We start from the raw sequence: 23,594 nt of genomic DNA, 5'->3' as shown, positions 1-23,594 counted from the left end.
TTATGCCAATCCGGTCGTAGCTTTGCAGCTGTATGCTCATGTCTAATTCCTCTCATTTATTACCCATGCTATGTGCATTTGCATAGAGGTACTTTAGCTGAGCCCCTTCTTACAGGCTGGAGATTTTTGTGTCACTCTTCAGGTGCTCTCTCGCTGACCTGTGTTCTTTCTCCAGGCTCTGGGCATCTGTTTTATTGCGAAGTAATAAGCAAAAAGTATGATCATCATAAAAGGCCCAAACTCTCAAATACTAAGTGAGATCAAATTTTACTTAAATTATTAAAACAAGAAAGGTAACAAAAGTAGTGACTAACAAGTTAGCAACAACAGCTTTAAAGGCAATGTGTCTAATCATTACCACAAGAGAATAAGTATAATACTTAAGAAAGATACATCACTAATTGTCTGATTATCATCCTCCAGATCCTCAATCTTTAGGGAAGCATCTACAGCAATGATTTGGAGAGCCTGTCCTGGAGAACTGGAGGTTCCTGCACAGTGCATACTCTCGTAGACAAGCTCTCCAAAGATCACTGCAAAAGAGTCCAGCTTTTATATTGTTGAACAAACAACTTACATCATTCTAAAAACGTGGAATTTCTGGCCTTAGCTTTTCATTGCTCCCCAACCCTGGAGCATGGCCAAGACCCCAAGAAAAGAGATGAGACAGATGGATCTCTCTTATCTTTAAACTAAGTGGGCTGTAGAAATGCAACATTCCTGTGCAGTTCTTTCACACAGTGTTCATGCTCATGCTGATTGTTCAGCCAGGATGCTGATGGTCTTTTTCTTGTCCTGTGTATGCTACAAGTAAGGTGGCACTGCCTAATTCTACTGATAATAGCCAACTACACTGATAATGCCAACTATGATACATTTTCTCACATTCTACGTATAAAGAATAGCACACCCCAATTCTACGGATAGTAGCAATGTGAGAAGTTACAGACTAAATACACATAGCAATACAATACAAATCATCCATGGGTCTTTTTATATGTTAATATAGATATTTATAGAATCTATTGCTAGCGCTCGCAACAAACTGGCAGGAGTGGGATGGATTGATGTTCCCCTCCCCTGGCAATTTTAGCTTAAATCTCTTTTCACCAGGTTGGCAAGCCCATGACAAAGGATGGTCTTCCCCTTCTCCAACAGATGGATCCCATCAGTCCCTAGCAGATCAGTTTTCTTAAAGTGAGCTCCATCATCTAAGTAGCCAAAAACCTGGCTGCAGCACCAGTCCTGTAGCTATTTGTTGATTTGTCAGACTTGACTGGTCTTTTCAAACCCTTTGACTGGGATGACTGATTTAAGAACTGCCTGAACACAAGTCCCTTATCGCTGTTCTCAAGCCTCTGTAATCCCTCTTGATAGCCCTGAGACTGCTCCTGGCTACATTGGTTGTGGCCACGTGAAACAACAGCAGCAGATAGTAGTCAGTGGGCTGTACAAGTCTTGGTAGCCTCTTGGTGACATCCCTGATACAATCTCCTGGTAGGCAGAACACCTCTGTGGAGAGTGGGTCGGGTCAGCAAATGGGTGCCTCTGCACCTCTCAGAAGAGATTCTTCCACTACTGTCACCCATCGCCTTCTCTTCATTGTGGCAGTTGTTATCCGAGGAGCAGATCTGCCTTCCTCTTACACAATAGATCTTTGTATATGTCTTTATTACTGGAAAAAAAATACTGTGACTTTTTATTTTACCTAGTAACAACTGTTACACAAAAAAAATCTGCTTAAGAGTTTTCTAAATTATGTATAAGTGAATCAGGGGCCCCAAAGAACTTTTAAAACACAACCAGATTATTTATGCTAGTTATTATGTATCTGTATTCATCACATAATTGATTTTCCATTTTTATAAGAAGTGAATAAAGAAAAATGTGAATAAAAAAAAATCTCAATAAATAGTTCATGAAAGACAAACAAACAATAACAAAAAAAAAGTAAGAAAATATCAGTAAAAATTGAACTTGGAAAAGAAAACATTAAAAAGTTATTGCACTAAAAGCACCTTAAAACATATAAAAAAATCATTCAAAATAAAACAAAAACATGTACAAAAAAAGTAGCAAAAGTACATCTTCAATACCCTACTATCTGAAATGTTAATTACTGATCAAAACTCGTTAAACATCTATGAATTGAGAGTGAGTAATTAATATCACTGCTCTCCAAAACCAGCCATTTTTGTTTGATGTAATTCAATGTTTATAGGCCAGGAAATACAGTTTTTCTACAAAATTGTGCTTAACTGTGTAATTAAAAAAAGCAAGTGAAATGTCAAGCAACAACTGAAAATCAACTGAGGAAGAGCATCGTCAAAAATCTGACATCATAGGACCTAGGAAACCTAAATCTGTGATAAAGGACTAGAATGTAATTTTCATAATTATGCCCCTATCATCAGCATGTTATCAGCGGTTATCTCCTTATCATCAGCATAAGCAAAGTAGGAGAAAAAGAGTACTCTGACTGTCATTCACTTATCATGTCATCATTATCTATCAAAATGTCAATGGCTCAACGTGAAATACAGAGAGTTTGAAGCAAATATTTGTCACCTATGTAACTATGAACTACTTTCTGCTCAAGGAAGACAAAACCAACATGTTTGTCACATTTTGATTTTTCTTACTGAAACTGCAGCTTGTAACATATCGGACTGTTTGAGAATATAGATGAATCGGTGACAGGTTTCATTTTGTCTGATGTTTTAAGAAGTGTTTACAACATCAACAGCGGCACAGGCATATCAAACTGCATCTCTCCTAAGTCTTCGTTCTTAACTGATAGCATAAAATGCGTGGGCAGAGAAACAGTGTGTCCTGGTGTACTGAAAAAGTTAGGCAACCTTGCAGACAAACCATAAATGCTACACACTTGGCTGTTCAAAGGCAGTTAAAATATAAAATATTTCTCAGTCAGATCAATGTCAAGTCTATCCACATCCAATTCTCATATTCCTCTCCAAGAAGTCTGTGAGTCCCCAGCAGGTTTAACAGTTGATCTGTGTCAGCCCAAACAATATGTCTACTACGTTTTTCCCCTTCAAGCCAACAGCAATTTCTGAGCTCTACAAGATCAAAGAGTGTGAAGTACTGACATCAGGATCTTCACAACATGTTTGCTTACAAACGCTTCTGAAAATAAAGCACATCTTATGGCAACTTAGCCTCCTCTTAAAAAAGGTAAAAGAAATGAATATCTCACATATTTAGATCTTAATAATTGTATTTTTATTTCCAAACAGCACATTCCAAGACTGAAGCTGCATCTAGAAATTCTGGAAGGCAAATTATCACTAAAAAGAAAATGGCACCTGTGGGCAAGTAAAGGTCTGAGACAAAACAAAACAGAAAAACTGACAATACCCGACTCATCTGTTCAAGTTTCAATATCAAATGTATAAAGCACTTAAAACTGATTAAAATCAGTTTTCAAACATCAGTCAGGCCAGAAAGAGAGAAATTACATGCAATATAACTTCCTGTGTTGTCACTGCCAGTATTAAGACTTCCACTAAATCACAGATCAAAAGGCTAGAATGAACTTCAGAAAGTTATCTACTGTTACTTCTTTATCAATGCTGTATCTAAGTAATTTCCTAAAATTTCCTTTGTTCATCAAAACTTTTTTTAGAAGCCTACAGGTAGAATTTTTTTGAATAGACATTTCAGAACCTCTCTATAAAATGTTTTCCAAAGCTCAGTCTTGTTTATTTGCTTTGTTATTCTTAACTGCTACTTCTAAACAAAACCTCACAATATCAGCTCGGTAGATTGGGGGAGGGGGGTGGGGTGGGGAGGAAATAATGTTATCGCCATTGTTCCATTCAAACTGAGATAGCAGTGGAAATACCTGAGAACTCCTCAACCTCAAATTATGTGTTAATGCTGCAAGAACCTGGGCACTACAGTCCCCTAGGCATATCTTTATAAAATGGAGAAATATGGATTTGATGGGTTGAATTTGTGGTGGATAAAGAATTGATTGGATGGTCTCATCAAAGAGTACTGGTCAACAGCTTGATGTCCAGATGGAGTTCCATGACAACTGGTGTCCCTCAGGGGTCCATATTGGGACCAGTGCTGCTTAAGATTTTCCTCAACAATATAGACAGTGAGATCGAGTGCACCCTCATCAAATCTGCAAGTGACACCAAACTGAGTGGTGCAGTTGTCACACTAGAAGGATTGCACGTCATCCCGAGGGACCTGGACAAGGTGGAGAAGTGGGCCTGTGTGAAGCTCATGAGGTCCTACATGTGGGTTGGGACAATCCACGGTTTCAATATAGAATGGGGCATGACATGATTGAGAGCAGCCCTGTGGAGAAGGACTTTGGGGTGCTGATTGATGAGAAGCTTGATATGAGCTGGCAAGGCGTGCTCACAACCCAGAAAGCCAATCATATCTGGGGCTGCATCAAAACTAGTGTGGCCGGCGGGTAGAGGGAGGAGATTCTGTTCTTGTGAGACCCCCCCAGAGTACTGTGTCCAGCTCTGGAATCCTCAACAGAAGAAAGATATGGAGAGGGTCTAGAGGTGGACTGCAAAGATGATCAGAGGACTGGAGCATCTCCCATAAGAGGACGGGCTGAGAGAGTTGGGCACGTTCAGCCTGGAGAAGAGAAGGCCCCAGGGAGATCTTATAGCGACCTTCCAGTACCTGAAGGACGTCTACAAGAAACTGGGGAGGGACTTTTTACAAAGGTATGCAGTGATAGGACAAGGGGCGATGTCTTCACTTTGGAAAGGGGAAGATTTAAACTAGACATAATGAGAAAATTCTTCAGGATGAGGGTGGTGAGGCACTGGAACAGGTTGCCCATGGAATTTGTGGATGCCTCTTCCCTGGAGGTGTTCAAGACCAGGTTGGATGGGGCCCTGAGCAGCATGATCCAGTGGGAGGTGTCCTTGCCCATGGCCGGGGGGCTAGAAACTAGGTGATCTTTACAGTCCCTTCCAACCCAAACCATTCTTTTATTCTTTGATTTACCAACCTGTCATGATTCGGCCCTCTTCCCATCTTCATTGGCAGCTTAATACAAGTAGTGTGGGCACAATGCTGCCCACCCCCAGGAAAAGCGGAAAGGGAAATAGGAGAGACACTTGTGAGTTGGAAACTGAAACTAAAGCTAAAACAGGTTTAATAAAACAGCAACAACAACAGCATCAAAACCAATAATAATAATGGCAATACTATTATTAAGAAAATAACAAAATATACAAAATTTAATCCCTCCAATGACTATATTTCATCACTGATGCTGCAGAGCAGGCATCAGGATAGGTCCCAGGCTGGATTCAGCAACAAGTAGAAGCTGGACTAAGGAACTGGATTCAGGAATGCACAGGTCTGGAATCGTGACAAAAGGTCAAACATGGTCTGTACTAGACACAGTTCACTGAAGAAGAGACCTGAACCCTCATGATCTTTCAGTTTTACACCAAGTATGATGTATGTGGAATGGAATATTCTGTTGGTAAGTTTGAGTCACCTGTCCTCCCTGCAAGTGTAATCCTTCTTCACACCTTTGACTTATGGCATTTCACTTATTCAGGATGTCATTAATTTCCATAAAAATAATTGTAATAATGGCCTTTCTGCATACCAATGCCCCATTACTTCGGTGATAATCATAAATTTTAAGCATTATCACTTCTAGAGACAGACATCATCTGAAAACATGTAGCTAACTTTCAGAAACTGAGGTTACTTGGGTGAAGCTTAGCCAAGAAGTTAGAAAATTAATTCTGCTTTGGCTGAAACCAGATATTCCACCCCTTATGCCACACCATTTACACCATGCTCAGGTCCCTATTACTTATTTCTTCAAATCTCTGTCCATAGTTGTGGTGAATGGAGTTAAATCCAGCTGGCAGTTGGTCACAAGTAGTGTTCCCCAGGACTCAGTATTTGAGCCAGTTCTGTTTAATTTCTTTATCAATGATCCGAATGAGTGGATTGAGTGCAACCTCAATAAGCTTGCAGATAACATGAAGTTCGGCAGGAATGTTCTGCTTGAGGGAAGGAAAGCTTTACGGAAGGACATGGACAGGCTGGATTGGTGGGCTGAGGGACTGAAGCGAACTGTATGGAGCTCAACAAGGCTAAATATCAGGTCCTGCCCTTGGGTCACAACAGGAGTGGGGACGAATTACTGGAAAGCTGCCTGGTAGAAAAGGACCTGGGGATGTTGGCCGACAGCTGGCTGAGTATGAGCCAGTGGCATGCCCAGGCAGTCATGAAAGTCAGTAGCATCGTACCAGAAAGAGTGTGGCCAGCAGAATGAAGGAAGTGATCCTGCCCCTGTGTTTGGTGCTTGTGAGGCCACACCTTCAATACTGTATTCCATTTGGGCCCCTCCACTACAAGAAAGACATTGAGCTGCTGAAGCATGTCAGAAGAAGAGCAACAAAGCTGATAAACTGTCTGGAGCACAAGCCTTATGAGGAGTGGCTAAGGGAAACAGGATTGTTTAGTCTGAAGAAAAGGAGGCTGAGGTCTGACCTTATGGTTCTTTATGACTACCTGAAAGGAGATTGTAATGAGGTGGATGCTGGCCTCTTCTCCTACGTAACAAGTGATCAGATGAGAGGAAATGGCCTCAAGCTGTGCCAGGGGAGGTTTAGGCTGGATATTAGGAAATATTATTTCACTGAAAGGATTGACGGGCACTGGAACAGGCTGCCCAGCGACGAGGTTGAATTACCATGCCTGAAGGTATTCAAAAGATGCCTAGCCATGGTGCTTAGACACACAGTCTAGTGGTGGACTTGTGTTAAGTTTATGGTTGATTCAATAATCTTAAAGGTCTTTCCCAACCTAAATGATTCTGTGATTCTTCTGTGAAGACCATTTTTGAAGTCAGTGCCATTGTATGACTCAGTTCTTTCTGGACTGCTGTGTCACCATTACACTTGATTTTCAATTTCCAGGACAGTGCTCTAGGCAGTGGCATGTGGCACAGGGTGTGTTTCCAGCCATCTGGTGGTTGTTTCAAACCGTTGTAAACATGTAGCGCTTATCCTGGCAGATTTGAGAGAGTACAATATAGTCAGTTTGGCAGGCCTTCCCATACTTACATTTCAACCATTGTCCTTCTTGCCACAAAGGTTTTAACCTTTTAGCTTGCTTTGTTGCCCTGTGTAGTTCATATTTGCAGGTAACATGTGCAATGATGTCCATACTTAAATCCACCCCTTGGTCATGAGCCCATCTGTATGTTGCATTACTTCCTTGGTGACATGAAGTGTCATGGGCCCATGGAGTGAGAAAAAAAATCACTTTTATGTTGCCAGCTCAAATTTGTATGGAACACTTTAGCAGACCTATCCACTCACTGGTTGATTTGACGCTTCTTAGTGGCTCGGCTCTTTGGTACATAAGCAACTACATGATGTGTCTCTATGACTAGTTTGTCTAGCCAGGCAGGAATATCTCGCCCTAATGTGACAGCCCCAATAGTCTTACCTCTGTGCTGCCAATTGTTCCATTTCCATTGCTTTAACTACCCCCACAAAGTGTTTTCTGCCATCCATGAGTCAGTACAGAGATAAAATACTAGCCACTTTTCTTGTCCAGCAATGTCTAAACCCAGCTGGATGGCTTTCATTTCTACCAAATGGCTTGATTCACTTTTCCTTGAGATGCTTCTGCAATTTGTCGTGTAGGATTCCATACAGCATCTTTTCATCTTTGATGATTTTCTACAAGACAGCAAGATTCATCAGAGTAAAAAAATGTTGGTGGACTCCCATCTTAAGTTGACATATAATAACAGAATATACCATGTAAACAATGTGTAATATATGACACCACTCACTGAAATGTATTATTCATGAAATGTTGATAAGTGCACTCTAAAATAAATTAATATTGAATTCTTTTTCACTCTGATTTGTTTTATTTAAGCCTATAAAAAACGTGTTTCAATATTAAAAAATGTAATTCCTTTGTTTAAAAATTATTACAACAAGCCACTAAATTTTAATCACACAACGCCTTCTATTGTGGGATTTGAAATAAAATCCTTTGTCTTTTCGCTTCTACATATTTTATTAAGCATGGACATTCCTGTGTAATGGACTTAGCAAAGCTGTCGTTATTCTTCATATTTAGATTTAGGGTTTGTGTTTCTGTTAGTCATCATTCATTAACAGTACAAACAGGCTTGTCTTTTAACCATAGAATTCCCTTTTTACAGCTTATAATTTATGCTGAACATGGCCTTGTGTGATAAAGACCCATCAAAGTCATTATTATTCTACATTTATCTTCATTGAACTCTTTCATCTCTTAAAATGTTTAAACTCTGTGACCATCTATAGTCTTATTATATATCATATCCTCTTTTCTGGTAGACTTAATCTCTACGTTAGTCCTGCAACCTCCCAAAAAGAATAAAAGAAGAATAAAAAAACCAGCTGTTTAAATAGTTTTAAGTTTTAAATCAAAAGTCATACTATCTGTTCTTTCCTTTTGCAAGACAGTTTAAATGAATGTTATTTCACACATAATTCATTAATCTTTAAACTTCTGCATTATTAACCTATGCCAGCTCTCTTTCCAGCAGCTGGTGGTACTGTCTCATCATACAGAATGTTCTGAAACAAACCACTGTGTCCTTCCTTTTATTTCTGCATTCATCATCCGTCATGCAATGTTCCACACACTTAACTCTTTGACTCTAACTCATTGGGTTGAAAGATAAACAATTACTTTTATAAAGACTCATTGTCATTTATCTGCCTTGATTGAACTCTCTTTCTAGCCTACTTATTAAGGAGGGATGAGAGTCCATTCGCTTAGGGAAAAAACATTGAAACATCAACCCTGCCACTCGCTACTCCCCTTTCCTGTGAGGCAGGGAGTAAGAAGCATGAAAGTGAGAAAACCTGTAGCTGGAGACAGTGACAATTGAACAGGTAAAGTAAAATCTGTGCATACCAAGTGGCAGATGAAATTCAATACCTTCAATAGAAAAGAAAATAAAAACCAGAAATAAAAGTATTGTGTATATTTCTTGTTCTAGAATTACACAAGCTAGTCAAGCTCATCTTTATGCCTATATATGTGAAAGTATTTGTTCATTGTATTACAATCATGTTACAAAATATAAGTTAAGTATAACATAACATGCCATATGCATGTAGTTATATACATATATATATGTTTTTACAGATATGTGTATTTGGATACCAAAATGTTTTCAATGGGCATGTTCATGCTCAGACATTGGTTTTATGAATGTTCATTCTTAGTCTGCTGCATTCAGTTTCATGAAGTTTTACAGTGAAGTCATGACACTGAAATATTGCAAACAATTTCTATTTGCACTCCTATCTGAAAAGGCTTAATATTCAGTGCAGTGATTTCCAGTTGGGTAGAAAGGCAACAAAACACACAGACTGTCAACATTCTGCTAGCTCAAGCGTCCCACAGCAGATCACTCATCAAGTAGCACACATGGACTTCGGAAATTACACAGTTTTTGAAACTCGACATTAACGCAGATAGCATTTCCCTTCTGTCTTTTTAAAAAAGTCTGTTGATGAACTTGATCAAATGTCAGTGATGAGTCAGCTGGCGTGCAAGTTCTAACCATTCATGGATTTTCTAGCAAATATCCATGATTTCTCTAATGAAAAGTAATTTGGGAATTATGAGAAATACTTTCCTTTAATTGGTGAGAATGACATCTCAAAGTTTATTATTGCTTTTCAGCCCCATTTCATGCATATTACAATTTCTAAATCTGACATGGTTTTCTGAATCACCACAAAGGTTCTCCTAAATGACTTGCTACAGTTACTGTCCTCAGCTTGCCAAGTTTCTTAGCTAAGTGTCTATCATTATTTAGCAAGGTTTTGCTGTATTTTAATTCACAGCGTTAACTCCTAGTTCCTTTATCTTAGCAGGGGTAGCAGTAGCTGTACTCTACAATTCTTTATATGATTAGTGCCATTTGAGATCCCGTAAGATATAAACTGGAATGTTAGGATGCAATTGATTGTCTATCACAAATATGCAACATCGATTTTCATTGTGTGCTTCGTATTCAAATGTCCATTTCCTATTTTCAAAGAGATATGAGAACAGTAATGTTTTTACCTAACTTTTAAGTACTAAAAAATTTTCAAATTTTCAGTTTTAAAATATAAGATACCTTCTTTGCATCTTCCTCTTAGTACCTGGTACCTGGAATTAATGCTGAGAACATAAACCCTATCTCAATCCTTTTGTTACAACAAGTTTGATAGTTTGCAAGAAACTGCTGCATTGGGAGCTTCTGTTATTTTCCTTTAAAATTTGAATGAGTAGAATTGTAGAATCATAGAATGGTTTGAGTTGGAAGGGTCCATAAAGGTCATCTAATCTAGTGGAATCATCCACTGAAACTTATTGAAGTCTGGTGAAACCATCACAGCAGAGAAATATTGTCAGGAAATCTACAAAATGCACAAAGAACTGCAACATTTATGTCAAACATTAGTCAGAAAAAAATGACCAATTCACGTCCATGAGAACACCCAACTACACGTCTCCCAAATGACTCTGCAGAAGTCAAACTGCGTTACAAAACTCCATTTCAACTAGGTTCCTCAATAGCCCTTTCTCCCACCAATTGCCACACTTTCAAGCATCTCGTAACTATGAATTTATTCGCATTTACTGAATAAATTAGTTATGACAGAAAATAACAGCCACACAGAAATATACCACTTAATCCCTTTGTGTTAAAAAAAAATAAATTTATAATCAGAGGCAGCTAAAAACATCTATGAATCATAAAATAAATATGAAATCTTCTATACATGGTACTCCACTATGAAATAAATACACATATTGAAATAATCTATTATTAACTGACTGGAAAGCAGGCAAATAACTGCAATAGTAGTTGAGAAAAAATTTTAAAAGTAGGGAAGATATGAAGTTTTTCAGTTTGCCATAAGTAATTACTGCTGAGAAATGAATGAAATATAAACAAACACAACAGCATTACAATAGTCTGCACCATTCCCAGAGACAGGAGAGATGCTGGAGAAGGAAGTTAAAGCAGGTTATTTCTTTCTGTCCCTAACATGTCTACTGCAAGGGAAAAAATGTAGGAAATATCAGCAACTTAATAGATTGGAAACTATGCAAGAAAAAGAGCAGAATTGAGATCTGTAATTAATTAAAATGCTTTTGATTAGCTGAAGAAATACCAGAACACAGAAAACCCCAATAGGCTTGGTACATCTTCACTTTTGCATACTGGTCAAAGTAAGTCTTCATCACATTACTCTCAAAAGTATTTTTAGAATAAATGAAAAGTCCCATACGTGTGATAAGTGAAGACATTTTATATGCTAAAATTCGCAATGAGTTTGATACTCAACACTCAAGAAGTGAACGTTCCTTTGATACTATTTTCACTGGAGCTACAGCAGTAGCTTTCAAGATCTTGCCCAAACAAACAGTTTGTCAGGAGAGCAATTAGTTGAAGTAGAACAAACAACCTATTTTGACCTGATTCATTCACAACACTTACTGCTTGTTATATTTAATGAGAATTCATTTAGTCACTTAGTCACTTAGCAAAAGTCCCTTAGCTATCAGAAATAGTCAACAGGATATGTAGTCCTTCATTAACGGTTCTGCTTACAATCCCCAGCAGTCAGTTCAAGACTTCATCCTTGTATTTGAATCCTTAGATAAAATGATAGTGGAAGACTCCAGGCTCCGACGATTAATCATGTCTGGAAACAAGATTCATGGACCTGAATCTCTGGGACATCTGAATATATACCATAACTGAGAAAGATAGCAAGATATTTTGCAATTCTTATTTGGCAAACTCAGATGAATATATTTGAAAAATTTGCAGAATCAGGTCCTTCCTTGACAGAATATTTCTTAATGAAGACACAGCCCACCATCTGCTGAAAAAGGTCCTCACCAATATATATTATCATCCTTCTCATGAAATTTCTAAGTCCCTATCCCTGATCTCCTTGCTCTTCTTTTTAATCATTCCAGTGTCTTGAAATACTTAAAAGCTGACCAGAGAGAAATTTCACACAACGTGAATATCAAAGAGAATGTTAATGTCTCAAAGCCATCAGAGCTGCCTCAGCCAGGTCATTGAGAGATGCAAGAATTCAGAATTTGAATAAGACCAGGAGATTAAGATTTTCAGTGATTTTTGTAGAAAGACTGACAGGTGTTTTTCTCTTGCAAAGAAAGAATTAATTTAAGTTGAAACTTCACACCCCTGAGAGGACATTGAAAGTGACCTTTATGGGAGGTGAAGGAGACATAGGATGATCTAGACTGTAATAGTGAAGATTGAAATGTTAGTAAGGTGCACACTGTTAACATATTTGAATATAAATTTGCTAAACTTGAGCTAAAACTTTTCTTTACTTCATCTATCATACCAAATTGTTCTGCAATAGTCTTCGAGCCACCAGTAATCATTAAATTTATCAGGTCTGTGTATTCATTCTTTAGGGTTTATTTTTATGCACACAGGTTTAAGGGAAAAAAACACACAAATTTTATTATAACATTGCTACATAGATTGTAGTATTTTCTTGAAGAAATTGTTTTTCATTTAATCATTGGCTTATTTTTTTACTTATATAAATATTTTTTATGTGTAATGGAAAAGCACTTCCTTGCTGCTTCACCTCCATATAGCAGAAAGCTTTCAGAATGGTGAACATTTTATTCCTGCACCAGCATTCATTGAAAAGAGCCTACTGCCCTCTCCTAGAAAACACAATTTGCATATTTGTGCATCTTAAAAAAAAAAGGAGAAATTTGTGAAGACTGTAAAGTGAGAGTATTACAATACAGAGAAATTTCAGATACTTTCAGTGATACTGACTGCACACTTGAGCCTTTTACTTCAGGGTCTTTACTTCTTCAATAAAGATGACAATTCCCAACAGCAAATTTTGAATCGTCATTTGGAATTTTGCTTATCCATATGTGTTTCTATATTAAGAGTTATTCTACTTGACCTGTTTCTTCCCAGAGGTACACTGTTATACACAGAGATCTTTCTGGCTGATAGCACCGTGTAATATCTGAAAAACTATACCTACGCAAATGGAGGAAACAGAGTCTGTAAGGTAGTTGGTAAAGAATATGATAAAAAAGAGCTTGGTATTTTAAGCCCATTGAAAATATCAAAAGTTAGGACACTGTGAAATCTAGAAATGAATTAACAATAAATCATCCATGGCATTTCAGACAACCTGGCTGTCACAGTCTGATATTACCTGTAAGTAAGAATCAGAATGGGCAGTCTGGGTATCTAGATTTATTTTGGACAGACATGATCACAGAGACTATTCATCATAATTTGGTTTTGAGCATAGTGACTTACTTTGAAAGCATTTTACAGTAAACATTGAAACTATGTTGGTATGCTGGTTTGAAAACAATGGAGATAATTTCTGCATTCCGTTTATGTGTTTACTTACCAGAATGATCAGCAGGGTGACTACCTTGCCTGGTTTTTGACACAGTAGTTATTTAAGAAAAAAGTTCACTAATCGATAAAGAGCAGAGAATTCACTCAAAGAAGTCCATAAATTGTTGTCTGGTATTTTGAGGTGAGTAAGTTAAACCATTATAGTACCCAACCTTTTTGAGCACATCTTTCCTGTGCACAGTTCTTTACTCAGTAATGTGCTTTTAGAATTTAATGGTCTAACATCCACTCAGTTGTACATTTTTGACAGCTGGAAACAATAAATTTGTGAAGTTTATTGTACTCTTATCTGGCATTCTTGTATATGGAATCCATGTATCTCTGCATTACGTACTTCCATAAAAATTAACACTGCATAATATTCTAAACAGTGTAAATCTGAGAGCTAAAATTTTAAAAGCTAAAATTTTAGGGGTAAACTGGAGCTCATTTCAACTGGCAAGAGGAGAGCTTGTGTCATATATTCTCTATGTTTTCCAAACATACTAGATTTCTGAGTACATACACAAAATAACAAGAACACTAATGAATACAGGATAATAATTCATTTACTTAGTGACAAAGTAGGAATTTCATAGCTATTATTCCAAAATTGCTTATTGATTTTCACAAATAAAAATTAAAAAAAAAGAAGAAAGGAATCTCAGCAGCTTATTGAGGAGATCAACATTTCAGATGTTACCAATAAAAAAAAAAAAAGAGGAATACTGTAGAATTTACTCTGCATAACAATATCCACTTGTTTAGATCCTTAAAAGTAATCATTTGAACAACTGAACCGCAATGCAATTTTGTCCAGTGAATTGGCTTTCAAAAGATCAGGCTGGGATAAAAGTAGCATCAGAAGCAATACAAGAAAATAATATTTTTTATAACAGTGTGCCAAAAGGTTTTAATAGGAGTAATCTGAGATATTTATTTTGGAATCTTATCTTATTTTCTTACGTAATTCAGTTTGCAATCCTTACCTTATTTTTCAAATTGGAAAACTGCTTTTAACTAAAAAGGAGGATTTCAATATTAGAATGCCAAAACAGGGTATTCCAAAAACTTTAAAATCATTTCTAACATGCTTTCACAATTTGAAACAACTGCAAACTCATCTTTCCAAAATTTCCTTTTCCTCTAATCACTATCAGACAAAATTGTCGAAAATCTCTATGCTGTTTACTCCATGATTCAAGTACACTGTGAATCTATGTCCAGCCAAAAAGACACTGACCTGATGTCTAATTTAAACTGTAGAAATTTCTATAAGAAACAGTATTCAGAATAATCTATGATAGTATTTTTTCAGAGTTCATTTTGTCATCTCCCTTTATGACACAGAAGATGATGGGCATAGCAACCAAGAAAAATATTTTTTGACAAAGGGATTAAGACTGCTTGATCAGTGGTAGCAGCAGAATTCAGATTAGATATATGTTGCAAACTGTTGTATTTTATAATTTAAAGCCAAAAGCCTTAATTTTGATAACTTCACAAACCCGAATATTCCATGCAAACTACTAGGAATAATTACGGGACTCGCTCTAAGCATCATATTTTCTGAGGGGGTGGTGATTTAGGCTTCCTCATATTCTTTATTATAGTTATAGAGCTTGAGAAAAAACTATGATACCAATTTTTCCACAGGTTTAATCCTATTCAGTGCCAGGTATGCATCCCTACCTTTGTTTTACATCTAGATATTGCAGGAAGATCCTGCTTTGAGTTTGGTGAAGAAAAAAACCCACAAGATAGGTTCTTCTGTCTTATTTTACCAGATGAAGAAGAGTTTTTTATACTGATTAAATTTTAATCCTTCCAAATATCTATAGTTATGAAGTATGATATTTAACAAAATTAAAAATTATAACTGCTAAGCCTTAACTTCTCTTATTTCTTTCTCAGATGCCAGGAAATCTCACATGATCTTTTTATCTCACATAATGACCAATTAAACAAATAGATATTTAATTGATGATCATAAGTGAAACATCTCTGAATCCTAAGGTTACAATGTCCTACCACTTTTGTTGTAACAGTAAAACTGAAATAAGTGAAAAATTATTTTTAACAAGAGCAGATATTCCTGGAAATGTTCTTCAAGTCCATTATTCTCATCTTTTTCGTGAATATTAGGCACTGAGTAAGTAGAAAAGAAGTAAGTAAAATCAGAATGGAGGATGAATAAGAGTACAGTCAGATGCTCAAAGGTGTAGAAAAAGTAGCAGCAAAGCTCACTTGTGTTTTGTCCCTACTGATGATAATCATACCTCAGAGATTTTTTTACAAGTAGTAGACACATTTTTAAACTCTTTTTTTAAGCCATGAATAATCTCTGTTTTTCTCTGCAATCTCTGAACACAGCAATGACAATCAAATTGAGGTTGTCTAGATTCTTTCTGTAGTTCTATTTGATAATCACTGTTGTTTTTTGAAAAAAAAATAAATTTTTGAACTCAAATCCTAGCAGATAACATACTCTATATTAAAGTATCCTCCATTTATGTGGAAATTAATTTTCATCTGTTTGCAGGCTTTCACAAGGTGGCTTCAAAACCCTGCTGCCACCTGCTAGTATTATTTAGGAAAACATTGCCAACTGTAAAAGGCAGGGCAGATCACTTCTGAAATTATGTGCAGCCATTAGTGTATTATCCTTTCATGAAAAAAAAAAAAGTGAAAAGAGAAAAGACACTGAAAAATGAAAGAAAAATAAAATCTGTTTGAAACAAAGTACAATATACTTGTGCTTTTGAAATTATTAGATTCTCCAGAGATTGGTTCCTGATCTCTGATCTAGGATAAATACTGAAAACTTTGGATTCAGAGGTGATTTTGACTATTTACTTGGTTAGTTGACATCCTTGGTTGTGAATTATACAAACATATAGTACAGTACTCAAAATGTTTTGTAGTTTGGCCTCTTTATGTCAGTTTAAGTAATCTGATTTCTTCTTTTTGCAACGGTGCAGTGAGTTCCTTGGCCTCAGTCATATATGTTCATTTCACTGGTAAAGGGATGATGATACACTTGTTTTTTGTTTTGCTTTGGTGGAAGGGGTGGGGTATCCACTTACTAAGTTTCTATTAAATGTCCAGCTGCAAATTCTAACATGATTCCAGCTGAATTATGAACTGTTCATCCCTTAGTCTTGTTTTTTATACCATGGAGGGTTCCCCATAAATGTAAGTGAATCTAAACAGGGATTATAATAAATCAGGGGAAATAGATGGATTCATGAAGCACTTCACAAAGTTAAAAGGATTGTGTGGGCTGTAAATTAAATGTTTATTAGCATTGCTAGCTGCCAAGATTCTGTATAACTCACTGATATACATGAATAGTAGTTGCATAAACTGGCTGCATTAACTCTCAAGGACTTTCTGAAAAATTCAAGGTTGTATGAACTAACCTGCAGAATAACTGCTTGTCTGGACTTGATAATAGACACTAGCAGAGCAAAAGTGACAATTTAATTCAGAGACAAATACAAGTAAGTCTTGAATGCCTGATTTCCATTTTCAGAGATGAGATAGCTGTCTTTAAAAAGTCTATGTTGTGAATATCCCATCAGTTTAAAAGGTCAGACATTGCAAAGTATCAGCAAAAATGATGCTACACAGATCATTGGAAGAAAGAATGATTTTATTATCTTCACTCATCTGTTATATTGTGTTCCTCAGGGGTCTGTACTGGGACCAGTGCTGTTAAATATCTTCATCGATTATATAGACAGCAAGATCAAGTACACCCTCAGCAAATTTGCAGATGACACCAAGCTGAGTAGTGCAATTGCCACTCTGGAAGGATAGCATGTCATCAAGAGGGACCTGGACAAGCTGGAGAAGTAGGTCCTTGTGAACCCCATGAGGTTCAACAAGGCCAAGTCCAATCGGGGCAATCCACGGTTTCAGGGGATGTTGAGAGCAGCCCTGAGAAGAAGGACTTAGGGGTGCTGATTGATGAGTAGCTTGACATGAGCTGGCAATGTGTGCTTGCAGCCCAGAAGGCCAACCGCATCCTGGGCTGCATCAAAAGAAGCGTGGCCAACAAGTCAAGGGAGGTGGTTCTGTGCCTCTATTCCGTTCTTGTGAGACCTCACTTGGAGTATTGTGTCCAGCTCTGGAATGCTCAGCATAAGAAGGATATGGAACTGTTGGAATGGGTCCAGAGGAGGGCTACAAAGATGATCCGAGGGCTGGAGCATCTCCCATATGAGGACAGGCTGAGAGAGTTGAGCTTGTTCAGCCTGGAGAAGAGAAGGGTCCTGGCAGACCTTATAGTGACCTTCCAGTACCTGAAAGGGGACTACAAGAAAGCTGGGGAGGGACATTTTACAACGGCATGTAGTGATAAGACAAGGGGGAATGGCTATAAGGGGAAGATTTAGACTAGACATAAGGAGAAAATTCTTCACGACGAGAGTGGTGGGCACTGGCACAGGTTGTCCAGGGAAGTTGTGGATGCTCCATCCCTGGAGATGTTCAAGGCCGGGTTGGATGGGCCTTGAGCACCTTGATCTTGTGGGAGATGTCTCTGGTGATGGCAGGGGGGTTGGAACTAGATGATCTTTACAGTCCTTTCCAACTCAAACCATTCCATGATGTACTTTCTCTGCTGTGTATCCTTAGTAATTAAGAAGCTTATCGAAAAGTACAAAAGATCTACTGAAGGATTAACTGATTCCAGCTGTGATGTACCACACTAGAGATGAAGAAAGAGACATACTGAAAAGCATGGGAAGTGAGGTGAATAATTCTGAGTGATGTCACTTATTAACTACGGCAAGCAAATACTGTATAGTAAAATATGGTTCTAGGTCTAATATTGTATTGATCCTACTGCAGCGTCTTATGTTATATAGCAATACGCAGCAAACTCATCTCCTTTTTCTATTTCTGAAATGTGCACTTAAAAACATGCTCCATTCACATAGAAACAAAATGGTGAGCTCACCCCAGCTGAGCATCCTCACTGTCGCTTACTTGCTCTTTGCCCACCCCCAGCAGGATGAGGAGGAAAACAGGAAGAATAGAAGTAAGAAAATTGGTGGATTGAAATAAAGACTGGGAAATTGCTCGCCAGGTACTGTTGTAGCCAATACAGACTTGACTTGAGGAACTGAATTCAATATCAATAAATATTTAGTTACTAATTCAGGTAGTGGGAAAAAAAGAAGACAAATATTTAAACACTTAAGGCCAGACATGTCTCCTCCCTGCTTCCTGAGCAGGAGGAGTCACTGACTCATCTTCGACTTGTTATCTCTACACATCACATTCAGCCCCTTCAGTGATTCAATGGCTGGCACAGGTGTTCAAGGTCAGCATGAAGCAGTTCTCTCTTCCTCTCTTTCCTCCTTCTCCATTTCCAGCATATGTCCTTCATAGGCTGCAGTGTCTTCAGAGTTATACTGTCCCTGGTACATCCTTTAGGAGTGTACCTCGTGCCCCACAGAGCATCTTATACACCCACATCTTTGGTGTTCCCTCATTCCCCTGTTCCATCCCTCACACTCCTCTAACATTTCCTTAATGTTTTCACAGGCATCACACACGTGGCTGTTGGGCTGAGCTTTGGCCTCCGGTGTGTCCATTGTGGACATAGGTGGTACCAGCTTTGTTTGGCAGAGGGCAGCCTTCAGCTATCAAAACCTTGCCATTTATACCCCATATGATATATTTGAATATGACATATAAATATTATTTTTTTCCTTAAGGATAAAATCATCGTCTACTTCCATAGATAACGTCAACACAAATTTGTATTAAAAATTTATACGGACAAGTTGATTTATTACAGAAAAAAAATATTAACTGCAGACCCCAAAAATCAGTAGGAAAAAACCTACTAATTTACTTTATTCAGAATAAAAAAAAATTTCTACAGCACTATGTTTTTTCTCCTCAAAGGTCAGTGCAAATTGAAGACTGAAGTGCATAGTTATATATGTGTAGCTTACACTAAAATCACTTCTGATCAAATGGGATTAAGCAACTCTACAGTATCAGTATGAATTATCTAGTCAAGGGCCAGAGTTCTGTTATACTAGTTGTTATTAAGTGGAATGTGAAGAATGTTTCCTGGGCTAAAACACTGCCATATGATACAAAGGTTCAGCTCTCTTTGAACAACTTCTTTGTGGACTAGTCTTCCATTATTAAAATGAGATACTAATAATTTCCTCTCTGACATCTGTACTGTGAAGATAAATACATGCTCACAATAGAAGACACGTAGCCACTACTCAACAAAGTAGTTGTCATTGCTAGCTGGGTGACTGTTGAAGGTTTGAAAGTAATCTTTCGGCAAGAGTGAAGTTAGACAAGTTTTCAAAATGTTAATTTGACAAAATGAGTATGTAAGGATCGCAATCTTTTTTTTTTTTTTTTTTGGTAAACAATGAAAGAGTATTAAACCTCATGAAAGCTTTCGGATACATATAAGCAACATAGTGATTTTCTAACGCAAAACTAGAAACACTTGTTTTCTAAGACATTTTACTCCAGAGTTTTGGAAAAACAGTTGAGTATTCTGTTTTCAAAAGACATAACCATGTATCCATACATGTATCCATTCTGTTTTCTGTGATCATTTAAAGCACCAAGATACTGATTTTGTTTTTATTTTTTTAATCTACTAGTAGGGATATTACTGGCATTCAGACTGTCAGGATATCTTTACTGTGAAAGAATCAGTGGGCCTGTAATTGTAAGTTATGTTCTTAACTCCTTCTCATAAAAACAAGATCTTTGACTACAAAAACTCCAAATAATCATACAGTCCACTTATGTGTATGATGAATGTTGTCTCACATTTAGTAAGAAACAACCACTTCCAAGCAGTAGTATGTATGGAGCTGATACAGTGAAGAGACTGAAAAGATGATAGGACTAGAGGATTTAGAAACCACTTTTTTGTCCTTTTCTTTTTCTTTCATCTTTAGTGATTGATGAGAGGCATAGAAAGCATATGGAGAGAGCTAAATTTCTTAACACTCACAGGAAAAAAAACCATAAATCATGGTTACAAATATTTAGCTATCAACAAAAAAAGAATCTTCAAGCAGTCTTGTAATATTGATGAAAGGAACAAATTTAGTAAGAAATGTTTGTGTTAACATTGATGCTAGCTATAAGGTTACTTGAAAACTGCAAGAAAGTTGGTCTGCCACCTAAGAGATGTATATTTAGGTGTATATCCTGGGTTGAAAACTGGTTGGATGGCCGGGCCCAGAGAGTGGTGGTCAATGGAGTTAACTCCAGCTGGAGGCCAGTCACAAGTGGAGTTCCTCAGGGCTCAGTGCTGGGTCCAGCCCTGTTCAATGTCTTTATCAATGACCTGGATGAAGGCATTGAGTGCACCCTCAGCAAGTTTACAGATGACACTAAGCTGGGAGGAAGTGTCGATCTGCTGGAGGGTAGGGAGGCTCTGCAAAGGGATCTGAACAGGCTGGACTGCTGGGCCGAGACCAATGGCATGAGGTTTAACAACGCCAAATGCCGGGTCCTGCACTTGGGGCACAACAACCCTATGCAGCACTACAGACTGGGGGAAGAATGGCTGGAGAGCTGCACGGAAGAGAAGAACCTGGGGGTGCTGGTTGACAGCCGACTGAACATGAGCCAGCAGTGTGCCCAGGTGGCCAAGAAGGCCAACGGCATCTTGGCTTGTATCAGAAATGGGGTCACCAGCAGGTCCAGGGAGGTTATTCTCCCTCTGTACTCAGCACTGGTGAGACCGCACCTCGAATACTGTGTTCAGTTCTGGACCCCTCACCACAAGAAGGATGTTGAGGCTCTGGAGCGTGTCCAGAGAAGAGCAACAAAGCTGGTGAGGGGGCTGGAGAACAAGTCTTACGAGGAGCGGCTGAGAGAGCTGGGGTTGTTTAGCCTTGAGAAGAGGAGGCTGAGGGGAGACCTTATTACTCTCTACAACTACCTGAAAGGAGGTTGTGGAGAGGAGGGAGCTGGGCTCTTCTCCCAAGTGACAGGGGACAGGACTAGAGGGAATGGCCTGAAGCTCCGTCAGGGGAGGTTCAGGTTGGATATCAGAAAAAAATTCTTCACAGTAAGAGTCATTGGGTACTGGAACAGGCTGCCCAGGGAGGTGGTCGAGTCGCCTTCCTTGGAGGTGTTTAAGGAACGGGTGGATGAAGTGCTTAGGGACATGGATCAGGGAGTGTTAGGAATGGTTGGACTCGATGATCCAATGGGTCCTTTCCAACCTTGTGATTCTGTGATTCTGTGAAAAATAGAGATTCCCTCTTTTCATTTTCATCCTGAGCAGTAAGATTTTTTTGGGGTGGGGGCGGATTTTTCTCTGTTTGGAAGGAGATATTTAAGCTACTTCTTTCCTATCTTTCATTCTCATTTGTAAAGCAGAATTTATAGCAGCCCTGGAGGTAACTGAAAATCTACCATCTTAATCGGAAAAAAAGGCGCACACTAAAGTACATTTTGTCCTTTAGGAGATGAACACTGTGTAAGTTATAAAAAGTTGGTGAGGGGAGGTGATTATAGTTAGGTCTGATGTGACTGTTAGCAGAGAGTGATTTTATTAGATGTGAGTAGAGTAAGTAGGTGACTTATGCCTTTGAACTTTACATTACTGAAGGCTCTGAACTCAGTGAAGAAAGGCAGCCATTTTATGTGCAGTTTATTTGTACGTACTGAGGGCATTTTATATGCAATTTATATGTTATACTGACTGCCTTTTTCGTGTTCCCCCACAGACTACTTCGTTATTGAAAATTCTAATCACATAAACAGCTAAATCATTGAAGAAAAACACTGTGCCATAAATGTAATCAGGTTTCCAGATGACATATGGGTGGGTAAAATATAAGAATAAAACAAAAAAACAGACAAAATTTTATTAATCACAATTCATGTGAAATAATTAAAAAAATATTTGTCACTTTTTATATGAAATAAAACATTTCCACAGCTTTGTAATCTTGCAGAATTTTTAGGCTGTCTATTCAATGGGATAAAACTGACTTCTGTGTATGTAGGTGGTATTTTTTCTAACTTTGATTATTGTGCATTTTTATGCTTTGAAATATATATAAAAAAATTGAAATCCAGCATGCATATCTACTACAGTGTTACGTCACATGTTGTCCAAGCTATAGCAGTAGTCTTGTCAATAGTACTATAAATTTAGCTTTTATAAGTTCTCACCATATACTCAGCTTCCCCTTTTAGTTAAAAGCTACAAGCATGTCTGGAATGTCAAATGGCTTCAAGAAAATTCCATATTCCTTAGTTCCAGCTGAATTTTCTATCTTTCTGCACACGTAGCATACAAGGTGATTCACATAACAGAGTGAAGTGAAACCATTTAAGCCCACTCCATGTTACACATTACTCATGGAGTACTTGACAGTGTGCCATGGATCTTTGAAACTGGTGTCATCTATTCTGTTGTTATGTAAGCATTTTTCCATCACGTAATAATTATATTTTCCTGAACATTCCATGACCAAATGTATAAAGTGATTTTGCATAATTTATCAGTTGTACTAAGTACGTATTCAAAGAGAATATGATAATATCCCCAAAAAGGAAGAGTAAGGCCTGGGATAAAACTTATTACAGGTGAGTATAAAAAGTATTGACAAATTTTCTTTTCCGTTATACTTTGTTTGTATTCCTGTTTCTTATGAAACACAAGCCTTACTTTTCACAAAAGGAACCACATAATGCATTTCTTTTCTTGTAGATTTTATTTAAGGTGTCAGAAATCAAAATGCAAGCCCTTGAAGATAAAATGCTTCTCTGCTGCGTTGCTAAGAATCACTGGAATACTAATTTCATAGAATCAAAGAATCATAGAATAGTTTAAGTTGGAAGAGATCATAAAGATCATCTAGTTACAACCCTGCTGCCATCAGCCGGGAAACCTCCTACTAGACAAGGCTGCTCAAGGCCCATCCAACCTGTCCTTGAACACTTCCAGGGAGGAGGCATCCACAACTTCCCTGGGCAACCCACTCCAGAAGAATTTCTTCCTAAAGTCTAATCTAAATTTTCCCCTCTCCAATTTAAAGCCATTGCCCCCTTGTCCTATCAATACATGCCATTGTACAAGGTCCTTCCA

Source organism: Cuculus canorus, chromosome 5 (genome assembly GCF_017976375.1).
Source record: "Cuculus canorus isolate bCucCan1 chromosome 5, bCucCan1.pri, whole genome shotgun sequence".
NCBI classification, from domain to species: Eukaryota; Metazoa; Chordata; class Aves; order Cuculiformes; family Cuculidae; genus Cuculus; species Cuculus canorus.
Note: the sequence above shows the minus strand (reverse complement) of the source record.